Source organism: Meriones unguiculatus, chromosome 3 (genome assembly GCF_030254825.1).
Source record: "Meriones unguiculatus strain TT.TT164.6M chromosome 3, Bangor_MerUng_6.1, whole genome shotgun sequence".
Lineage (NCBI taxonomy): Eukaryota > Metazoa > Chordata > Mammalia > Rodentia > Muridae > Meriones > Meriones unguiculatus.
Window position 1 is genome coordinate 128913504 of NC_083351.1, and position 17038 is coordinate 128930541.

Below are 17038 nucleotides of genomic sequence, written 5' to 3' on the forward strand. Positions count from 1 at the left end.
TTTAGGGTCTTAGATAACTTTTCACTACATAGCTTTAGGTCTCCACTAAATGAGCTTTGCTCTCTACTTGGCTTTGGCTTCAGTAACTACCTTTGTCTCCACTAGATAGCTTTGGCTCCCGGTAAATGATGAGGACAATTTAAATAATTATGATTAGGCATACAACAGATTTTATATGAAAGAGGTTTATTAGATGGAGATGAAGAGAGAGAGAAGAGGGAGCAGGACATGATGGGGGAGGAAGAAAAAAGGGGCACCTGGACAGAGAAAGGGAAGAGGGCCAGAAGGCAAGAGGCCAAGAGCAAGGGGAGCAAGAAGAGGGACCATGTGACAGATTGTTCTCTTTTAAGGAGCAAGGTAACCATGCCTTCCTGGTGTGGCCACCTGGCCAGTGACACAAGGACATCATAGGTTGCTAAGCAACCCAGAAGCAGGTTTCTAAATACTTACATTCCTCCCTTTTTCTATATTTAAAAAATGAGGAAGTTGGACTGCTTCTCATGTAAGACAAGTTAAAGTATATACATTTAGGTTCATTGGAAGCAGCTCTTGGTTGCCATGCAAGGGGTTAAGAGAGAGAGAAGAACTAATAGCAACAAAATGGCCAGATTACATGATCAAAAGGAGGAGTGGAAACCTCTGTCCCAGAAAATTTAGGGTAGAGGGTTGTCAGTAGAGAGTTGCCAGCCATGCAAGACAGCAGGTAGGGACTGAGGAATGCTGGGAGAAACTGGAGCTGTTTGTCCTAGTCCTGAAACACACCATTCCAGCCTTTTGTTAATAATAAGTGAATAAGGGCATAGATTCTCTTCTGGATACTTCCTGCTGACACTGAGAGAGCTGTAGGGAGGTCAAAAGGTTGAAATGCTGGCCAAGTCCAGGAAGAACAGGCTGCTTTGATGCTGTCCAGGGTCTGCAAGAACATCCATGGCTGGGAGGGAAAATGCAGGTCCAGCTTGATAGAAGTCTGTGAGATCTGACTGGAACACTTGTGGTAGCTGCTTTCGCATGTTGTGGCTATAGGAAACATCTGTGCTGGTAGGATACTGAAATATATATAGGCAGAAGATAAAGTTAAGTACGTTTTGGAGAAAGTTCTCTAGGTGTACACTTAAAACTTTTGGGAGAACAAAAAGAGGTGGAAGGTTTTGATCAAGGAGACTTGAATATGGGAAACTCCATTTACCTGAAGGAACCTTTATTTACTCAGTCACTGACAGTAATTAAAAGGCTTTGCTCTGGATCTGTAATTGAGGCGAGGTTTGGTTACAGAAGTGTGTAAACTTAGAGGCCCTTAAAGCAGGCACTAGGTGTGGAAATCTGAAATTCTCCAGAAGACATCCCAGAGGATAATCTGGAGGAATAGACGAATGGACTATTTCCATTGGGAGGAAATGGACTCAGCCGGGCAGAGTCGAACGGTTCTTGAGTTGGGTGTGAGGATTAAAATTAATAAAATAAACACACAGCACACAGGAAACTTTTTAAAGGTCCAGACTCGACAGCTTTTGCAAAAGGCAGACTGCTGCAGCAAACAGTGCCAGCAGCCAGTCTCCAGTGCTGCCTCATCCTCTGCCTCCAGCCTTGTGACCACTTTATTTATTTTGAGGAGTTACTTTAGCCAGTAAAACATCTCAGAATAGGTCAATTTGCACAAGGAGCCTGAGGAAGAGGTGTAACCCTCACAAGCTATCCCACCTGTTGTCACAAACAAAAGAAGATGGACTTGCAAGTTCTCCTCTGCCATTAGTAAAGACCTGCTAAAAGCCATCTCTCCGCTGAGATTTAAATATCAAAGCAGGCCGCTGAGTCAGGGCTCCCGGCTCCCGACAGGAGGGTAGGAGTCAGTGACCGGTCAAGATGTCCCAAGAGCAAGGTTTGACCCAGTAGATATATTTGGTCCTACATGATCCAATAGCTGGTCAGCTTTTGGACAAAGACCAGGAACACAGCTGCCCATGGATGCATAGTTCACCTAGTACTAGGATTTTCATAGGTGAACATGAGGGGAATCTGTGCTCATAGGGAAGAGATCTCTCCCAGGGGAAAGAGGAAGTCCTAAATGTAGGTCAGCAGAAAGAGTCAACCATAGCCAGTGAAGACTATGGTTGAGGGGGGTCCCCTCCTGTCTCAAAAGATAGTAAGAAGTTACTGGACACTGAACAGTCAAGATTCCCCTAACAAGAGAGGCTTTTTATGCTGATAAATGAGGTAAACTCACCAATCTAGTGGCTGGCCAATGAGGAGAACTCACCAATCCAGCCAGTGTTGCATGCAGCAGATAGCAATCTGGTAGCCAGGAAAGTAATTCCCAAAACCAGGGAAAGGAGAGGAATCCCACCTTCTGAGATAGGCAATAAGGGCATTACTTATCTGGAGCCCAATTGACCTGACAGGTGGATTCAGGTGGGTTTCCTGCAGCTTACAAGAATTATTTTTAAGTTTTCTGAAGGAGATAAAACTTTAGACATGTTAGCATCACAATTGTAATCAGCATTGAAATATACATCGTAGAAAAGGCAGTAGTAGACATACAGATTTGTGTCAACAGCATAAGCATTTTTTTAAGGTGAGCTCTGAAAAGGCAGAAGCCTTTTGTGAAGGAGAAAGGACAAAAGCTTACTTGATCTTAACCTTTAGTATAAGTACACATTATGGAGATTTAAAATCTTGAGCTTGGAATCATGATAGTGGGTGGTATAGTGGAATGTTTTTGTATTAAAATTAGATTAATAAATCGGAGCTCGATTGATAAAGGTCAAAGCTCTGGACAGTCACTATAAAAGTAGCATAGCAACAGGAGGAAATATTAAGCCTTTTTACCTACTTAGGATACCTTAAATCACCTTAGACCTTGCAAGCTTTATAACTTTATAACTTGCATTTACCAACCTTAAACATTTTCTTAGACATTTAAACATTTATAACTTGCATTTATCAACCTTAAGATGCTTTCTTAGACTCTCAAAAATGTATAACTTGTGCTTACAAATCTTAATGCATTTTTTTTTAGACTCTCAAACATGTATAACTGCTGTTTACCAATCTTAAGACATTTTTTTAGACTCTCAAACAATATTTTTTTTTGGCCTTTGTATCTAGTTATTTACCATGAGACATAGGCGAGACTGCTATGAACATTTATTGTCCTTTAGCGAAATAAAGGGATGGTAAAAGATTTCATTTAGGCCCATTTTTTGAGTCTGGGAACAAGACATATTGTATCTAGGCCTGACAATAGCAACTCTAGGACTCGGGCTTAAGGCCTGGTCTCCTGAATATGAAGAGAACTGAGAAGGCATCTGAAGTCTCCAAGACAGAAGTTGGCAACATGTCCGTAGGACCCCAGTGAAAGGCCAAAACAGACCTGCAATGTTACCCTGGGTTGGGTGAGGGTGGTAGAGGTCACTGAATCAAGGAGCCATTTATTTGTCCTCCACCAGGCCAAAGAACTGGAACGCTGGAAGTGTTTATGGCTCTTGTGCTGGTTGAACCTCCATGGCTGGGCACAGAGGACAAAACTGAATGGAAGGATTTTGACTTCCAAAGGACAGTCTGCCAGTGCAGCCATGGCTTGTTGAGGGAGCAGTGGGACTAGTGTCTTCTTTGGCTACATTTGAAACAGTCACCTGGCAAAACTGACTTTTGGCTATACCCCAGTGGGATGGGGCAATGCAGACCTCTTGTTTTTTGTGCAGGAATGCCAATAATCTCAGAGCAGCTGCCAAGGTCTGGAGCATAGTTATTGCTCTGGATGAGCCTGTCAGGAAGGCTCTTTTATTAATATTTATTATTATTATTATTATTATTATTATTATTATTATTATTTTAACCAACTCCTGTATGGTGACTCAATGACCATCCTCAGCTGTTTATTAATGATTGCAGTGAGACCATGTTTGCATCTGTAGGACTATAAATATATATCTGGACATCTATGAGATGACTATTAACTTGCATTTGGTACTATTAAATATTAGGACTTTAGGTTTTGTCCCTATTAAGTTGGAGCCTCAAAAGTCATATATATAGTCCATTTAAGTGAGGACACAAATTCTATAGCTTATAAAAGTCTAAGACTATACTATAGATTAATAATAATATCATTTAATAAGACCAATCATATTTTAACCTTTTGATAGTAGAGATATAGCATAATGACCAAATTTTAACATAAATACCTCTAAAATTAATAGATCTTAATTTAGAATATTGGTAAAAACCTGTAGGTAGTAACCAACCCAAATTAAGAGTTTTAAAACCAACAATATCATAGAACAGTATAAAGCAATTTTAAAATTACATTTGAATTTATTATAGAAAACCTAGTAGCCAGAAAGCCTAGTGGGAATCCGTATTATAGACAGCACATGGCAGGAGAAACAGCAACAGCATTTATTAATCCAGGAATTGAAAAAAACATGGGCATTTAGACATACATTTTAAATCAATTTAATTTGAATAGACATTTATAACTTTGAAATTTTATGATTTATAAAATTTACTTTGAAGCAGGGTTCATTTATAGATAGCAAAACGTAACTTTGAATTTTTATAAAACTCCATATCAATTTAAAATGAGGCTTGTTGTTGTTCTAGTCTAAAAGGAGATAAAATTAACAGTTATGATTAAGGAAGTCTTGTAACCCAAAGAGAAAAATTATATAAATCTATAAATCATTAGTTAAGAATTTAAAGCAATATATATATGTATATATATATATATATACTCTTAATATATATATATATATATATTAAGAGTAGAGCGTACAGAAATCAGGAAGAAAAGAATTTTTTTTAAGCTTGAAAATAACAGCTTAGAGTAGTCAGAATATTGATAGGCAGGGTATAGAACGAAAGTGGCTTGGAGTTTTGCAGGAGTGGGGAGGGATGAGCACAGGGCACGGCGTTGTTCTTGTAGAGGTTGCCCTAAGTCAAAATGGCCGTGAAACCATGTGGAGTCTGCAATGAAGCTATGGCTCCACCCACCTCCCCCCAAAACCAACTTGGCCCGGAGAACACGCAGGAGGTTCAAAATCTCACTTATGTGAGCCTGAGGCAGCGGTGCAAATCTTAAAATCTCGCTCATGGGAGCTCAGACAGCTGTGCAAATCTGTATACAGGATCCCCAGCAATTTCTTACCTAGAAGCAGCATGCCAGGAATTTTCCCAAGCTGATTTTGGCGCGGCTTGAGTACCCGGAGTTCAGAGCACTAGAACCAGAGACAGGACAGATGTGCCGTACGCAGTAAGATAGTTGAGGAAAAGTAAAGATTTTTAAGTGTAGCTAGAACAGAAAAAAAAAAAAAAATCTTTTGTACCCATCCATTGTCCCCTAGAAATCCAAAAAGGGTTTCTGGCAAAGCCAGGAAAGACCTTCTGAGTCACGGCACCAATGATGGGGAAAATTTAAATAATGATGATTAGGCACACAACAGATTTTATATGAACGAGGTTTATTAGATGGAAATGAAGAGAGAGAGAGGGGACATGATGGGGGAGAAGAAAAAGGGGGCACCCGGACAGAGAAAGGGGAGAGGGCCAGAAGGCAAGAGGCCAAGAGCAAGGGGAGCAAGAGAGGGACCACGTGGTAGATTATTCCCTTTAAAGAGCAAGGTAACCACGCCTTCCAGGTGTGGCTACCTGGCTGGGGACACGATATCATAGGTTGCTAGGCAACCCAGAAGCAGGTTTCTAAATACTTACACTTAAAACTATAAAATTCCTAGAAGAAAATTGGAATCTTGGTGACAGTGTTGGGAATGATTTTTTCTTTTTTGAAGATAAAAGCAAAATCAATAAAAGCAAAAGTCATACAAGTGGTACCACACCAAAATTTAATATCTTTGTATGTCAAATAACATTACTAACATTTAAAAAAAATAAGAACCTTTAGAATGAGAGAAAACTGGTCAGGGTTATATTGAGAGTACATAAAGAATTTAAGCTCAACAACAAATGTGAATAGATAAATGAATATTTTTTTCAAAGATGATCTACAAATGGACAACAAATATATTCTAAGATCTAACGTCACAAATAATCAGAAATTCAGATCAAAGCTGCAAGTTATTATTGATTAGAAACACTATAATACATGAGTCTAGGGATGTAGGCAACCGGAAACCCTTGTGCTCAAGCATAAGATAATATAATCACTGTGGAAACCAGTGTGAAGAATCTTCAAACCATTAAAAGTAGAACTGCTATATGGTTCTGGAAAACCATTTCTGCACATATGTTTTTAAAAGTTAAAAGCAGGCTCTCAAAAAATGCACAGTACGTTCATAGCATTATCAGTCACAATGACACGACAGAGAAGGAACAGATGAATGAATAAACGAAGAACTGTGCTGTGTACAGATATTGAAAAATTATTTAGTCTTCCAGAAAAGGGACATCCAGCCATATGGTTCATTCACGTGAATGAACCTAAGTGAAGCAAGCCAATCAGAAAAGAAAGTCTGCAGGATCTGCCTCATAGAAGGTAACTAAAGTTGTCAAATTTAAGAAAATAATAAGTAAAATGGCAGTTTTATGGGTACAGAGTTTCAGATTTGCAAGATAAAAATTTCTTGGCTATCCCAATCTCAGTGTAAGTATAGTTAACATCTAAATTGGAAATTTAAAATAGTTAATGTGGTAAGATTTATGTTATGACTTTTTAACCGCAATTAATCAGTCAACAAAATATACACCTACTAAGAAAATGACCAAAAGTAAATAGAATCCCTAGACAGGCCGTGGGCAGCACAGGACCACACAGGTACCATAAACCAGAAAGAGGTGAGGTCTGGAGTGCCCCTAAAGGACTTGTTTGGTTAAGTGCTAAAGGAACTTTTCCACCTTTCCTGTGTTGCCTCAGGCAAGCCCTAAGCCTTGATTTGTTGCTTTGGGAAGATCCAGTCCTGTTGAATAGGGGCTTCATAGGATTACAGTGGCCTCTTCCCTTTAGCAAACATTTCCTGAGGCTTTACGAAACCAGCCAGTATCTCAGCCCTGGGATACAAAGAGACAGCAAGGGCCAAACCCTACAAAAAGATCCCAAGGATCAGAGATTCCTTGAGAGGTTTGTGAACTACATCCCTACATCAGACATACGATTGTTAATGTGAACAGCTTGAGGGGTAAAACAAAAGTGCTGCTCCAATCCTAAAGTGAGAGTCACCCTGACATTCCCGGGGCTCACCCATCCCTCTAACCCCACATCTGAACACGCAAGAGTTGCTATGTCTGTAAACTTCTTATGTGCATAAGACATAATTCCTTACCAGAGCAGGAGTCACGGGAGCTGGCTCCAGAGTTCACTGCTTCACTAGAGTCCTGTGACATTTACAGCTGAAGCAGCTGGGCCCCATGGAAGTGATTGCTATGAAAGGGAGTCCTGTCTCCCTCCCACTGCTGCTTTTTATCCTCTCACGGCAGAGACACCAAGGTGCACCTCATGGGCTAGCTTCTATCAAACACTTTAATGGTTATCATTGTAACCAAAAATCTCTGACTATAGATTCTGGGAAGCATATTTATCAGAAAACATCGTTTGAAAACATTATGCAGTCAGTTTTGCTCCTGACTAAATCATCAGCATAAAGCTAAAAACAAATTCTAAACCAGAGTTGCTTCATGTAGAACTAGAATGTTCATTCTTTTTTGGTTTTGGTTTTGCTTGAGTTTTTATTTTTGAGGATTTCATATGAATTTACACATGATGTATTTAATTCATTTCAACCCCTTCCTCTCCGCCATCCAACTCCTTCCATGGCCCCTACTCTCTTTCAAGCTCCTGCCTTCTTCTTCCATAATCATTGTTACACACACATAACAAACGTGCTGATATCATCTAGTCTAACTCTTCTATACATGTGTTTAGGGCTGGACACTTGGAGCTGTAACCTATCAAGGAGATAAGCATTACCATGGAGAAGACTGGTTCTAGGCTCAGGAAACATTGCAGAAGAGGGGACAAAACAATTTTAAGAGCCAGAAGAAAAAGGTGCCTAATGCTAGATTGGGATTTCTAGACATGATATCAATGCTGCACCCATGAAATCTCAGTGACACTGGTGCCTACAGAGAACTGTGTGACACCAGTCAACACGTGAAGACATTCAGGGGAAGCAAAACCATGAGGCCCTGCCCCTAGAGCTCTTTATCTCCTTTATTCTTTGTTTCTGTTCAAGTTCTAGGGAAAATGAGCCAACGGATCACCTGGATGACTTGGTAATTTTCAGGATTCTTTCTGCTTCTAGATTACCATTTCTCAAAGTGCAGGCCATGAATCCACAGCTTCTGAGAGTCTACAGAAATGCACTCATCCAAGAACTGCAATTGGTTGCCATGGGAGGCAAAGAACCTGTGCCTCAGCAAGTCTTTTTGGTGACTCTCTGACATCTGAAATGCACAGCTCGAAAGCATGGTGTGGATGACAAAATGACAAGTGTTTGCTGTGCTTGCTGTGCAAGCCCTACATCCTGAACTCAATTCCCAACCCCACATAAAGACAAAAGGAGAGAGCTGATTCTACAACATTGTCCTCTAACCTCCACACACATGACCTGTCACACACATATATTGTAAACTGTCTTAGTAAGGGTTTTATTTGTATGCAGAGACACCATGAACAAGGCAACACTTATTCAGGAAAACATTTCATTGGGGTTAACTTATACTTCCAGAGGTTTAGTCCATTACCATCATAGCAGGAAACATGCAGCATGCTGGCAGACATGGTGCTGGAGAGGTAGCTGAGAATTCTACACCCAGATTCTCAGGCAGCAGGAAGTGAACTAAACAAATTTTCTCTGACAAGACCACACCTCCCTATGGGCCTATTGGGTGGGGTGCCATTTTATTCAAACTGTCGCATGTACACACACATAATTATACATTTCTTAAAAATTAAAGCATGATAGATTAATTTATAGCATTTGCATGAATTTTTAAAATTTGTGGATTTCTGTATTTAAAGACAATGTATTTTCTATATGAAGTTTTCACCAGATAGAACTGACTAGGCCTGTGTTACTTTCTTATTGTTGTAACCTGCTTAAACTCTACAGCTCCTCTGTTGAGATCTATTTTAGTTCTTAGCATAACTATGTCTTGGGATCCGTAAGCAGGCATCTCTACGGCCAGCCCCAAGGGACCTGACAAACCGGATATCAGGTATCTGTGAAGCCACCTATGGACCACCTGGAACCACCTGTGCATACTCTGGGTCACCTTATAACAGAACTTGAATCTCCTCTCTTTTATCTCCTGCCTTGCCCAGGGAGGGTCTCTGTGACCCCTTCCCCCTTCCCTTCCCTTCTCCCTTCTCCCTTCCCTTTCCCTTCCCCTTCCCTCAATAAACCTCCCACATGGAACCAGTTGCATGGCATGATTTATGAACCCAATGAACCGCCATGTAACTCTTCCGCACGATTCTATCACTATGGCTCTTCTGTTAACACCTGCTGTAGCCTTTGGCATATCAGAAGCCATTTTGACTCCAAGTCTCCATCTTGATCATAAAGTGAAATTAAGTTCAAGTTCTCGGGCCTACATGCCTGAGACCAGGATACAATTCAGTAGTTCAATACTTGCTGCTTAGAATAAAACAATACATGATAAATGCATGTTCTGCTTGAGTTAAAGATAGAAACATCCCACTATGTTTCTTACTCCTAGAAAGCTGGAGAGCCCCTAAGTGCTCTTCTATCCTCAATCCCAGCCAATTAGCTTAAAGTGCTTTGTCTAGCTACCTAGATAAAACACAATACACTTGGAACAAAATCAATTATGTTTAGCTAGTCAAAATGAAGTAATGCTGTCCCCCCACACTTCCTATACCTCCTCAGCATTCAATAAACTTTAGTCAATCTTAGTCTGGTACTCGAGTGGCCAGTGTGCAGCTATTCCTGAACCTATAACATCATATGTGCCTCTTAAAATAATCTATCTTATTTTTAATAACTTATTAAATAATATGTTAATTTCTAGTAGAAGTTAATACCCTAGAGATCAAAGATTAAATATCAACTTTGTAGCTTTAAGATGTAGAAAAATACCTATAATTATTTGTTAAAAGTAGACATCTGGATGTGTACATGGAAGGATGGATATGTGGATTTATAGAAGGATAGACAAATGGATAAATGCGTGAGTAGATGGATGAATGGGTGGGTGGGTGGGTAGACAGATGCATGATGGGATACATGCATATATAGTAGTTTAAATTTGAAAATCCTTTCTCAAGTATTAGGAAGAGTTCATTCCAGGCAAGAAGAAACAATTGATTTGAATTTTAGCATTACACTCCTGCTCTTGCTATTCATGAGCCCAAAGTTTTTCAACTTAAAAAACAATCAGTACTGTTGAAAGTACTGAATCTGAGCAAACAGTGAGACTTGAGATTGAATCACCCAGACCTACTCAGAACAGCTGAGAGGCATCACACTGACTTCTAGTTCTTTCACATGAGTTAGACAGATAACACCACCTGCCCTGTGCCTGCCTCTCAAGGACACTGAGTCTATTAACTAATAATGACAGTGAATCGCCTTTGAGGTTCTGGGATAAGGCTTCTATATAGACATAGGAAATATTAATAAAAAGATCAAACACTCTAGTATTTAGAATATGCCTCACCAACTTTGCCAAGGTCAAGCAGAACAGAGAGACTATCTTCTCAAAGTGATTCATAGTCTGCCTGCTTTTTCATGTGTGTGCCTCACAAATAGAAATATAAATGTAGAATAGCATTGAGAATCTTTGAAGAATAGAAGAGGAAAATTAAAAACACACAATTAAATTATGCAATCTTTCTTTTTCTAGAATGATTTAATAGTAGAGAAAAATCAATTCAAATACCTCCTATAAGTATTGAGGGACATCTTCAAAGATAATAAAATACATTCAATCTATGCTTACCTATGTGTTTTCTTCCTGATCTAAAATCTGAATAAATTTCCCAATTACTTTGGGAAGAAGAAATGATATAGAAAAGTGCTTCAGGGGCAAAGGACTTGTCAGACAATACCCTGTTTTTCTATTGCATTTGTTGCCATTTTGCTGTAATGAGAAACCCCTAAGTATCATAGTAATGACTCCTTGAACATGGAGAATATGAGTATATTTAAATGGTCAGAAGATAGAAAGGCACATAGATAGATGATAGCTAGAGAGATATGTTGAAGTCTACTGAGAGCTTTTAAAATTATAATTTTGATTAGTCTACCTAATGATCTTGAAAGTTGATGTTATCATTTCCATTGCATACAAAGAAGAAAAAATGTGAGGAAAAAAAGTGGTGACACGCTAACTCAAGGTCACGGGCCATGAGTGGCAAAGCTAGGACCTCCCTCAGGACTTCTGACTAAGTCTCTGAGTTAAATGCTTTCTTTATGAGTGTAAGAGAGTGAGTGCAAAGAAGATAGATTGCTTAAACCTCACAAACATATGATCACCTAGAACAGTATTTTCAGGTTTTAAATGGTGCTACTGTAAATCAAGATTGTTTGAAAATTTATTTAAGTCCCTTATTTTCACCTTTGGAACAATTTAAAAGAAATGTTTAAATAATCTTATTTTGTTAACCAGGTAACCTTACGTGATCTGAAGTCTTACAATTAGAAATTATTTTGATAGTCAGCATGTCTAATTTCCTCATTTTGTAAATGATGAAGTTAAAATATACCAGATAAGTTGTGTTTTAAATGTACAATGTCACCCATGAGCTCATGTGTTTGGACACTTGGTCCCCTGCTGCGGGCACAGTTGGGGAAGACTGTGCAATCGTACTTAGGAAGGTGGAGCCTCGCTGGAAGTTTGCCACTGATTGTGGGCCTCAAAGCATACTATTACCTGTTCACCTTTTGTTTTCTGACTGCAAATGCAGTATGACCAGCTGGCCCCCCTCCCTCCCACTCTTGCCCCTGCTGCGGCTCCTTCCCTACCTCCATGTAATGTGTCCCCTTGAATGGTAAACCAGAATAAGCCTTTCTTAAGTGACTTTTTGATCGTTTTTGTTATAGCAACAAGAAAGGCAATTCATACGTGGATTTTCTCAAAAGGATTCCGTTTCAGTCCTTCACTCAAGTTCTATTCTTTTGGGTTTGGATGAAAAAGAAGAATAGATGACTCTGCAAGAAATGTTATGTAATACCACTAAAATCTGCCAAAACTAGTACCAACAAATATCTATGGTAGACCATGTGCCTTTCTCCTGGGGTGCAGTTATCCACAGTTATAGCTACCTAGGCATGGTAAGAATTGGGGAGGACCATGAAAGAAGTATAATTGTAAGAGGTCCTGAATCACCAGAAGCTATGTCATATTCACAGAATGTGGTCTCTTTGAGTGAGACAAGAAACAATTCCTCTTCCTCAATATCCGCTAGAAATTTTCCAAATAAATATGAAGTATATGTCCACAACAGGAAAGACATTCCCTAGAGTTTATATAATACACTATGAATACAGCCACACACATAGCCCAGGAAAGTGCACTTCTTCTGTTTAAAAAGTGATCTATGATTCTCTTGAGGTCATCTTGATCAGAAGTCCCTGCTCCTAATAGTAACACTAGTAATAGATATTTAACTTTCTTTTAATTTTCTTTATTTTACATCCTGACTGCAGTTTCCTCCTCATCCTCTCCTCCCAGTGGCCCCTCACTTCCTCTCCATCCTGACCATCCACTCCTCCTCTGTTTATCTTCAGGAAAGGGCCAGCCTTGATAAATGGCAACAACCAGCCTTGGCATATAAAGTTGCAGCAAGACTAGGCACGACCTCTCCTATTGAGGCTAGACAAGACAACCCAGTAGGGGGAAAGGGTCCCAAATGCAGGCAATAGAGTCAGACACTCCCTGCTCCCACTATTAAGAGTCCCACAAGAAAACCAAGCTACACAACTGTAACATATTGTAGAGGGCATAGGTCAGTTCCATGCATGCTCTCTGGTTGGTGGTTCTGTCTCTGTGAGCCCCTATAGGTTCAGGTTGGTTGGTTTTCTGGTGTGTGTGTGTGTGTGTGTGTGTGTGTGTGTGTGTGTGTGTGATATCCTTGACCCCTCTGGCTGCTACAATCCTTCCTCCCTTCTTCTGCAAGTGCTGCATACTGTTTAGCTGTGGGTCTTTGCATCTGTTTCCATCAGTTGCTGGGTGAAGCCTCTCTTGTGATAATTGGGCTAGATGCCAATCTATGAGTATAACAGAATATCATTAGAAATCATTTCACTGACTTTTTCACCATTCATGTTTGGTTGCATGGTGGGTCTCTGAGGTACCTGTCAGAATGGCTAAGATCAAAGACACAAGTGACAGCTAATGCTGGCAAGGGTGAGGAGTAAGGGAAACACTCCTCCATTGCTGATGGGAGTGCAAACTTTCACAGCCAATTTTGAAATCAGTATGGAGATGTTTCAGAAATTTGGTAATTGATCTACATCAAGACTCAGCTTGTGCTCACTTTAGCAACACATATACTAAAACTGGAAGTATACAGAGAAGATTAACATGGCCCCTGAGCAAGGATGACATGTATATTCATGAAGCATCCCATATTTTTTTTCTCCAAGTGGGTTCCCTAGTAATGGAATCAGGGCTTGTCTCTGACATAAACTCAGTGGCTGGCTCTTTGATAACCTCCCACTGAGGGGGGAGCAGCCTTACCAGGCCACAGAAGAAGACAATGCAGCCAGCACTGATGAGACCTGATAGGCTAGGGTCAGAAGGAAGGGGAGGAGGACCTCCCCTATCAGTGGACGTGGAGAAGAACATGGGGAGAGGTGAGAGAAGGGTGGGTTTGGGAGGGGATCGGGGAGGGGGCTACAGCTGGGATACAAAGTGAATAAGCTATAATTAATAAAAAATAAATAAAATAAAAATAAATAATTTTTTTAAAAAAGACTTAGCCCTACCACACCTAGGCATATATCCAAAAGACACTCCACCATACCACAAGCACACTTGCTCAACTATGTTTGTAGAAGCTTTATTCATAATAGCCAGAAACTGGAAACATCCTAGATGTCCCTCAATCAAAGAATAGACAAAGAAAATGTAGTACAGTTTACATAGTGGAGTATTACTCAGCTCTTAAAAACAATGACATCATTGACAAATGACAAATGGATGGAAGTAGAAAAGATCATCCTAAGTGAGATAATGTAGACCCCAAAAGACAAACATGGTATGCACTCACAAGCGGATATCCACTGTAAAGTAAATGAAAATCCCACTACAATCCACAGACCCAAAGGAGCTAAACAACAAGGAGAGTTTGAAGGGATGGGGGTCACACGAATCTCACTGAGAAAGGGAAACAGAATAAACACAGAGAATGCGTGGGAGAAGGGACTGAATGTGGGGATGGGGTGGGGATGGGAACAGGAAGGATCAGGCACAGGGAGGATGGAGAAAGAACACTGGGAAAGACAACCAGAATGGGTTCTGGCATCTCTGGGATGAGCTAGAAACCCAGGTCAACGGAAACTCCCAAGAATCAATGAGAGTTACCCTTGCTAAGATTCCTAGCAATGGGGGATACTGAGCCTGAACTAGCCATCTCCTGTAACCAGGCAAGGCTTCCCTTGGAAGGACTGAGACACAAACACAATTTGTCCTACCTACAAGACGTGCTGGGGTAAAGGTGGCACAGAAATTGTGGGAGTGGCCACAATGTCTGGTCCAGCTTGAGAGCCACACTCTGACAGGGAGCCCACTCTTGACACTGCCTGGAGGGCCAGGAGCCAGAGGCTGCATAACATATTAAAAATTTAAGAAAAAGTTTAATATGACAATTGCCTGACCCTGATATTTTACTACCACACTCACACTCATACAGTGGGTGTGAAATGAAATAACACACCCCTGCAAAGGCTTGTTTATAAAGTTTATAGTAGCTTTAAATGTAATAGTCAGAAAATTAAAAACATCCATCTACAGGTAAATGAACAAGTGAATTGTGGCATATCCATGTTTGGAGTGCTCTTCAGCAGCAAAGGGGAAAGGAACTGTTGTTATAAGTGAATGGCTGATACAACATGGATAGATCTAAATCATTGTCTTAATTAAAGAAGCCAAATATAAAGGAATAAAAGCAATGTGATGCCCTTATAGAAACTTCATAAAATAAAAAATTTATTCTAGCAAGTAACTGCTCCACAGTTGACACAGATGGCTAGATTTTGATGATAGTTAACCAGTGTACGTCAAAACTTATCCCATCACACAATTTAAATATATGATGCTTATCGTATGCAGATTATACCATTCAACTAATTAAAACTAAGTACAGGCCATATGTAGTGTGGAGCCAGCTGTGGAAGAGCTATGTCAAAGCAGAGAAATAGATGGGTTCTAATTCCTCTAAGTTACGGGTCATGTCATTTGCAGGTAACCTAATTCTCCATGTAGGCTCATGAACAAAAGTGGTAAATTTTCAGAGTTAGCAAGATTTGCTGAAGGATACTGTTGGGATAGACTTACATGTTATTAAAACGAGAGAATAATTGAGCCTCATAAATAACAAGATGATAACTTTCAGTCTTCTGATTCCAAATCATGCCCAAAATGTGGGAATCAACACTAACTAGGTTCTAAATTATGTCTGGTATCAGATCTAAGCTAGGCTCCTTGCCATCTCCATGGCTTTAGACAAATTCATTAAGCTCCAGTTTTTTACATTGTAAAGTAAGGATAATAATAACACTTGACTGATAGGATCAGTCAAGACAGCAGATATTTAACATTTAACACATAGTGACTCCTCTGCCTTCCTCTCCACTCCAGTAAGACGTACACCAATTCCTGGGCTCTAGATAAGCCAGGCTTGCTTTGCTTCCCCCCCCCAAACAACTATGATTACTTACTTGCCTGCACTTTGTTTAATAGAGCACAATACACACAGCCAAATTCATACATCAACTAAAGTAGGGAATAATTGCTTGTTACCAAATTAGTGTTCACTTTACTAAGAAAGCCAGTCGTCTCCAGGTTTTTTTTTTTTTAAGATATCTAAAATCCTCAAGAGTATTGAAATGCACTTACAAGTAAACTTTCATTTCTGTGTGAAATTACAGTATCTACCCATCACCTAGCTTCTAACAGTCTCTCAATATCTCCACAAAAATGTTTTTCAAAATCAAATTTGACCTCATATATTGAAAGCAATGATTAATTTTATATTCAAAGTATCCTTGAAAATCAACTCATCAGAGAGACTCATTTATCAAAGCTAAAAACCTGCCCAATGGGAACAAATAGTTTTCTCCATCACTGAATTACAATAAGAGGTAAAAATGTAGAGAGACAAAGGCACAGACTCAAATGTAATCACAATAAAACAGTGGCATGATTCCCTGGCATTCTACATTTAGCTTGTTTTTGTTTTTAAAGCTAAAGTAGAAAACAATGAAGCTAAAAATGCATCCAGATATACAGTCATTGCTCACCTACCATACTGAAACAACAAAGGACAGAATGATGCTCCCAGACAATGGACTAAGACCCCTGCAATAAAATGCCCTAGGATCATTTATATATGTCAGTTTCTGGATTTCACTCAGATCTCTTGATGGTGTAAGTCCTGAGATTTGATAAACGTTACCAAATATTCTGTATAGTTCTTCACACTGGATATTAAAACTGGTGGACTTTGAAGTGGGTAGACAATGGATAGTAGAGAAAAAGAAAGACTTAAAGACATGTTCCTATTTCTGGTCAGAAATTTACAATGTAGCCATACAAGGACCCTGTTATTAATGGTCTGAAAAGAATGTTATGGGAACACCATTTAAAATAAGGCTATAAAACTGCCTTTATAAAAATTGCTCCATCAGAACAATCTATTTAAGTCTGTATATTGTTAGTTGCTTGTACGCTTTCACAGCTATTTGCTACTGGATAGCCATTGGTGTATTCTTCCCTGAGGAAGACTACTTCTGTTCTCAGCATGACTTAGTTTCCAGTTAATGTAAAACAGAGGTCATAAATGTGAAAGAGAGTATGAAGGGATATATACAAAAACTTGAAGGGACAAAGGGGATGGAAGGAA

At 39.6% G+C, this 17038-nt stretch overlaps 1 non-coding gene across 1 annotated transcript; it reads left to right on the forward strand.

Moving 5' to 3' along the window:
• Nucleotides 1–13442: 13442 nt before the first annotated feature.
• LOC132653452 (U6 spliceosomal RNA) lies at nucleotides 13443–13549 on the forward strand. Its single transcript, XR_009591191.1, has one exon. It is a non-coding gene; the product is annotated as a U6 spliceosomal RNA (small nuclear RNA).
• Nucleotides 13550–17038: the final 3489 nt, after the last annotated feature.